The following is a 6,982-nucleotide window of genomic DNA, read 5'->3' as shown; positions in this document are numbered from 1 at the left end:
TGCTTTTCTTTCTTATCATTTTTTAACCTATTTCAGGAATTTTGCATTTTTATTTAAATTTTAGGGTCAGCTTGTACATTTCTGCAATTGTATATTTGATAGGGATTGTGTTGAATTGGTAGATCCCTCACTGGTTTAACTGAAAAACAAGGTTGTGGCTAAAGTTTGATGACTTTAGAATATGACTAAACGACATTACCCTAGGATGGCATGGTAGCTGATGGGACTTTGAAACTTGGGCAGAGAGGGCTGGGTATTTTCTGTTTGCCCCTCTGAATGCACTTTCTACCTTAATGCATAATGCTCTGGGCTCCGGGAGGCTGGCCTTGTGGACTGAATAAATCAAGATCTACGGGGAGAAAGAGATCATCAGGATATTTATTCTCCAGGCTCCCTCCCTGGTGAGGTGAAGTTTTCCACTGGCTGTGTTTTTCTATCAAAAGCCACATTCCGTTGGGTCACCGTGTCCTACAGCAACACTTCTCCCCAGGTTCTGATAACCAGTCCATTCACTTATCTTTTCAGGCTTCGCACTATAGCTTCTCCCTCCCTAACTGGTTTCTCTCAACCCTGCCCAACTCTTTATAAACAGTCCTTTTATTTTTCTCTTTATCAACTGTTTGTAGTGTGCCATCTGCTTCCTGTCCTCCCTGACACAAAAAACTAGAAAAATTTATAAGATATAGTGTTAACTCAAAGAAATAAAATACAGAGCAATGCAATATTAAATTATGTAATATTCTATAATTTTTGTAAAAGAAGGGTTATGGAGACTCTATCTTCATATTTTCTTAAACATTATACTAGTTAGGAATTAGGTTTAGCTTCAAGTGATAATACCCCATTAAAACAGAGGCTTAAAAAAGAGAAAGGATCATTCTTCTCTTTAAGTATATAGGGAAAAGGAGCCCTGAAACTAAGACATGAGCTCTGCTCTAGGATAACCTCAGAAAGCCAATTTCCCTCTAGCTCACTGGCCTTCTATCCTGAAGGTGTGGCTTTGTCCTCATCCAAAGAAGCATCCACTTTCCAGGAATTGATGAGAAGGGGCATCCAGGAGAATGAGAAGGGCCAAGGGGCATATTCCTAGGGAGATTTTTCGAAGCTGGCACGTAGCCCTTTTCTTTGTATCACACCTGGTCACACCTAGCAATAAGGGAACTTAGGGAATATAGTTTTTATTCCTGGAAGCCATATGCCCAAATAAAAATTATACTGGCAAAGACTGATAAATAATTAACAGTCTTTGCCACATAAATGCATATAAAATAAAAGTATTGAGCAGCGGTTACCTAAGGAGCGGTTGGCAGGTGAGAACTGGCCGGTGAGGGATAGCAGTGGCCTGCAGAGTTTTTACTACATATCTAGTTACCTATTTTGATTTGTGAGTCATGTATACATATTACCTATTTGTAAACTTAAATAGATTAATTAAAATTTTCTCCCTCAAGATGAGTAAATAAAAGAGGAAAAAATAAAAAAGAAATGTTACAGCCAGTCTCAACTCTGGTGAACAATGAAGGAGCCACAGTGTTCAATGAACAATGACCACAGCCATTAGAATCGAAAGGGGAAGGTATAAACAGGATGTATTAGTTTTCTATGGCTCTGTAACAAATACCACAAGCTTAGCAGCTCAGAATAACAGAGATTTATTATCTCATGGTTCTTGTCCCCTCTGTCCGGGGTCTGATCAGGCTGGGATGAAGATGTTGGGTGGCTGTGTCATCATCAGGAGGTTTGACTAGGGAAAGACCCACTTTCAATCTCATTTAGATTTTTGACAGAATTCACTTCCTTGCAGTCACTGGCTGTCAACTGGTGGACACTCTCAACTCCTAGAGCTGCACTTGGGTCCTACCCGCTGTGCCTCTCTGTCTCAGCAACATGCCTTTGTCAAATCTTGCTTACTCCATTGGAGAGCAAAAACTCTCTGCTCTTTAATGGCTTGTGTGATTAGGTTAGGTGCCCCCAAATAACCTTCCTTTCTTAAAGTCAAGTATGTCCACATAGAACAATAAGATAGGATGGAGAGCTCAGAGACAATCTCATATATATCTCCAAACAATTTTTTATAAGGGTGCCAAGACCACTCCCTGGGGAAAAGGACAGTCTCTTCAGCAGGCAGTGCTGGGAAAAGTAAATAGCTAAGTGCAATACGATAAAAGTGAACCCCTGTCTTATATCATATACGAAAATTAACCCATCTGAATTAAAAATCTAAATGTGAGGCCCAAAATGATAGAATTTCTAGGAAAAAAAAGCATGGAAAACATATGCCATTGGATTTAGCAATGATTTCTTGGATATGACACCAAAAACATTCAATAAAAGCAAAAATATGCATATTATACCATACTTCTGTTCATCAAAGAAAACAATCAGTGATAAAAGGTAGTCTATGGAATGGAAGAATATAACTGCAAATCATATAGATGATAAGGAGTTAATATCCAGATTATTTAAAGGATTCATAATTAAACAACAAATCACCTAATTAAACAATGAGTGAAGACTCGAACAGACATTTTCCCAAAGATGATATAAATGGCCAGAGAGTATATAAAAAAAAGATGTTCAACATTACTAATCATTTGCCTTTAGAGAAATGCAAATAAAAACCACAATGAAATATCACCTAATACCCATTTGGATGGCTACTTTCAAACAACAGAAAATAATAAGTGTTGACAGGGATGTGGAGAAGCTGGAATATTTAGGCACTGTAAGTAGGATTGTAAAATGGCACAACTGCTATGGAAAACAGTATGATTATTCCTCAAAGATTTTAAAATAGAATTACTACATGATCCAGTAATTCCATTTTCTGAGTATATATGCAAAAGCATTGAAAGCAAGCAGAGTTTTGAAGATATTTGCACTCCCATGCTCACTGCAGCATTATTCACTACTGCCAACAGGTGGAAGCAACCCAACTGCCTGTACATAAGTGAATGGATAAACAAAATGAGCTATGTACACGCAGTTGAATATTATAACAACCTTGAGAAGGAAAGAAATCCTTCACATGTTACAACAAGCATAAACCTCAAGGACGTTACATTAGGTGAAATAAGCCAGTCACAAAGACAAATACTATATGAAATTGCACTTATATGAGATATCTAAAGTTGGGTGAAGGTTTTCAGGGGCTGGGGGAGAGGGAAATAGGGAGTTCCTTTTCAGCAAGGACAGTTTCAATTTTGCAAGAAGAATAAATTCTGGAGATTAACTGCACGACCATGTGAACATACTTAACACTACTATACTGCATCCTTTAGCCTGGTTAAGACAGTAAATTTTATATTATGTTTTTTACCACAATTTTTAAAAAGTCAACTGTGACATATAATGTAACCTAATCACAGGAGTAATAGCTCATCGTAGTCAGAGACTGTACCCATAGTCTAAGGGGGTGGTTATTACATCAGGGTGGATGTGATTTGGGGGTCATTTTACCATTCTGCTTACCACACAGTAGAACTAGAATAAGCCCCCTTCTTAGAGACCTTTCTTGTCTGCATTTGTACTCTCCAGCTATAAGCTTTGGCGGTTCTGGATTCTATTTTATTTGAGAGGCAGGCTCTTTTATAATATTTAGCGATGCCTGCCTGAGCACCACTCCTGGCGGCAAAAAATTTCTTTTCCAGAGTTGAATGGTTACTCATTCATGGTGTGTCCTTTATGTTAGATGGACTTCTTATGGCAACTCTGGGATCGTCTGCCTGATGTGATCCTCAAAGCTTGTCTCGGAAAACATATCTGCCTTTTAGTGAGGAAATGTTTTCTTAAGAGTTAATGGTTTGAATACATGTAGGAGCTAGGAAGAGGTAAGGACTTGAAAACATCATTTCTAGTATTTTTTAACTTTGTCCCAGGTCTCAAAGATTAAACGATGCCTATGGACAATCTGATCCAGAATAATATAGTACCTAAGTAAACATTCTTAGAGGTTGGAGGTTTGAGAGGATGTGAATGCAGTATTTTACAAAGTGAAAATTCACAAATGGAGGCATCATGGCAGGTTTGCAAAGAGAACTTAATGAGAGTATATAAAACGTAATTTAGCCACAAGAGAGGTAGACAACAAACCAAGCAGTTAAAACTTAATTTATAGCATCTAGTATTCTAAGAGCAAGTGAAAAAGCAATCTTGTAGATGTCTTTTTGGATATATAAATTGTAAGCAGAGAGAGAAGGGCCCTATAAATGTTCTTGCTCTGAAATTAGTCAGGACACGAACTTCAGTTTATGGTACATACAAGCTGCTCACGGTTTTTTGCCATCTCAGCTTCTCTTTTCCAGTGTCCTCATTTTTGGAAGCCAAATGCTGACATTATTCTTCTGGCAAAGGACGATTTGTAAAGCCCTTTTAATGATTTGGATCACTAACCTGTTTGATAACCCCGAATTTCACTCAGTTTAATGTTCCCAAAATATCACAAGGAGGCTGAAGGCCCATTTTTCTCAGCAAACAGAAGTGCAAAGAGACTGTATGTTGGCCGTTTGCCTGCCCAGCCAGCGAAGGCCAGAAGAGAACACCTGAGCTAGAAAACAGAGGTAATGCCTCTTTCCCAGACCAGATGCTTTCGGTTTTTCAGAAACATGCAGGGATGTGCTGTCGAGAGCATAACCCAGTTTCAAAGCTGTTCTTGCCAAAGAACCACTTCAGCATTTTCGAGCAGGACACTGATTGGTACCTTGGGTTGAAAACAATGTCCTGTCCCTTCTCAGCCTATGGGAGAAGCTGCCGTGGGCTTCTCCTGGCAGCATGGCCTAATTATATAAGAAGAGACAGGTGGTGTGGTCTGTGGACATGGACGTTACAGATAAATTCTCTGCCACTTTGAGCCCATCCTAGATAATATCATTTCTCCTTTGGAGTAACTCGAAGGCCCTCTGAGAAATCTCCAGACTCCGGGACACTGTCTAAATTGATAACAACCTTAAATAGTTTCTTCCCTGCCTTGACCATGTCTATCCTGTCCGAGTTGTTCAGATAGGCCTTTAAATTTTCTTAAAAACCATAGTCTCCTAAGCACCACTTGAACCTACTTTCTGCCTTCCCTGATTTCTGTCTTCTTGATTTTGTGTTTGAAATTTTATCCCTCTCTGCCAGGGCTTTTTGGTTTTCAATAATTAGTCCCTCAGGGTTTGGGATTCTTCTCCCTGAGATAGTGTCGGGTGCCTGGCAGAGCACACAGGTGTGGGCTGGTCTGGGAGGGCGGCCTGAGACTTGTGGGCTTGGTTTCTGGCAAATGGCTTCGTGGAGGCAGCACTTTCTGCCCCCAGTCCGATCTATGTTGAAGGCAATTCGCTACGGCATTCCTATACTTTTCGACTATCGTTTAGAGATGGCTGAAGATGACCTTGGACACTAGAAATAAAGCTTTGAAATGTCTCTTTCTGCAGACACAGTTCAGAATAGTAAAACCCTCCTCCTCTTTCTGGAGAGATTTGCTTACATTCCAGAGGAAAGATAAGTCCTCTTTCTACCTCTGGAGAGGAGAATGGGCAGGTCAGCAGCAGCTGTATATAAGCTGGTTTTTCCTGATTTGAAGCTTCACGTCCTGTGATACACCCCAGTGCCCACCCAGGGAAAATCTGGTCCTCGCTGTGTCCCCCTGTAGGGTTGGGGTTTTGGGAACCTGTGCAAAATATTGCTTTGGCTGCTGATTATGCCATGATTAATAAACAGTCCTTGTCTCTGATCCAAAGGGTGTGTGTTTTGCCAGCGTATGTAAACAAACCTGTAGCAAGCTCACCAGTTAGCTTGCAAGTAGGGTAACATCTCCACTCCTTTAGTTCCCGATGTGCTAGTCTTCCTCAAAATTCCAATGAGATTCCAACTTCTAGAATAGAATAAAATTCAGGCCCCATTCCAGATTCTTTTTTTCAAGTTCCAGTTATTTTTAGTTAAAGAAAAACAGCCATTGCCCTTTCCAAGGGCAACGGAGTGAACTGGAGGTCAGAATGGAGCAGGGTCTCACAAGCTCTTGCTCCAAAACCCGAGGAAGGAGGGCGTCCTGGGGACTCAGAAACCACTGGCCCGTGGAGGGATGGTTTTGGTGGGATGGGGTGGAGTTGCAGCCCACCTTGGCCACTGGATGGGTCTGCATGAGCTCCAAGGTGATTTCCACTTGCCAGTTGGTTGACATGATTAACACCATTATTGTTGGGGGGCATTGAATGAAGGAATGATCCACAGAGCCAAGAGAGTGGCTTGTTCAGTTGGATTCTGAATCACAATCAGGAAGTCGTCTTTATCTGGTGCAACCATAATTTCATTTTTTCTTGGAGCAAATTTGAAGGAAGGTGAGGTCATTCTAGGGGCCAATTTCACAGCATGGTGCTCTGGGCCTTCAAGATGAAGTTGTGCGTGAGGTTGGCATCCTGTGTGGTAATGGGATTTTCCATGGTGCTCTTAATAGAAATGCCTTCTGTGTTCGCTATGATGACCCTTCCCCCTCCCCCCCCCCCGCACTCCCTTCTGGCTCTGAAGTCACTTCAGTGTCTTCTCCACCTCTGTCTGAGTCCCCTTCATCCATGTCTGGAGACCCATGGCGTTTGAGATCCACCCTCCCCTGGAGCTCAGAGGTTGCCTGTGTGGATGAAAGGCCAGGCTCAAGGTGTGGGGCCGTCTTGTTCGGCCACCTTCCAGCCACCATCCACAAATTCAAGGCAGACACTCACCATCTTGGACCCCAGATTCTTATAATATGTGTGTTGATGTGTACAACACAAAGCTGTGGTTAGCTGTAACCTAACCACATTTACTCTAGAACATTTCATCATTCTACATTAGAAGGTCCAAGCTGTTTATGTTTCTCATATTCTATAATAAGAAAGAACTTTGGTGAGGAATAACATCCCAGAAATAAATATGGTGGATGAGAACGGTAAGAAGAAATCTCCATTAAAAGTGTGGAGGAAAGCAGTTTATTTTGCCATGGAAATAGGTTAAACACAGCACTGCATGCAGT

At 41.1% G+C, this 6,982-nt stretch overlaps 1 pseudogene; it reads right to left on the bottom strand.

The window, feature by feature from the left end:
* Positions 1-6,168: 6,168 nt before the first annotated feature.
* On the bottom strand, positions 6,169-6,561 carry LOC119059737 (dynein light chain roadblock-type 1-like; annotated as a pseudogene).
* Between the last annotated feature and the right edge of the window lie 421 nt (positions 6,562-6,982).

Source organism: Artibeus jamaicensis, unplaced genomic scaffold, assembly GCF_021234435.1.
Source record: "Artibeus jamaicensis isolate MK-2021 breed Jamaican fruit bat unplaced genomic scaffold, CSHL_Jam_final contig_484, whole genome shotgun sequence".
NCBI classification, from domain to species: Eukaryota; Metazoa; Chordata; class Mammalia; order Chiroptera; family Phyllostomidae; genus Artibeus; species Artibeus jamaicensis.
This window is presented reverse-complemented; position numbering and strand designations above follow the sequence as displayed.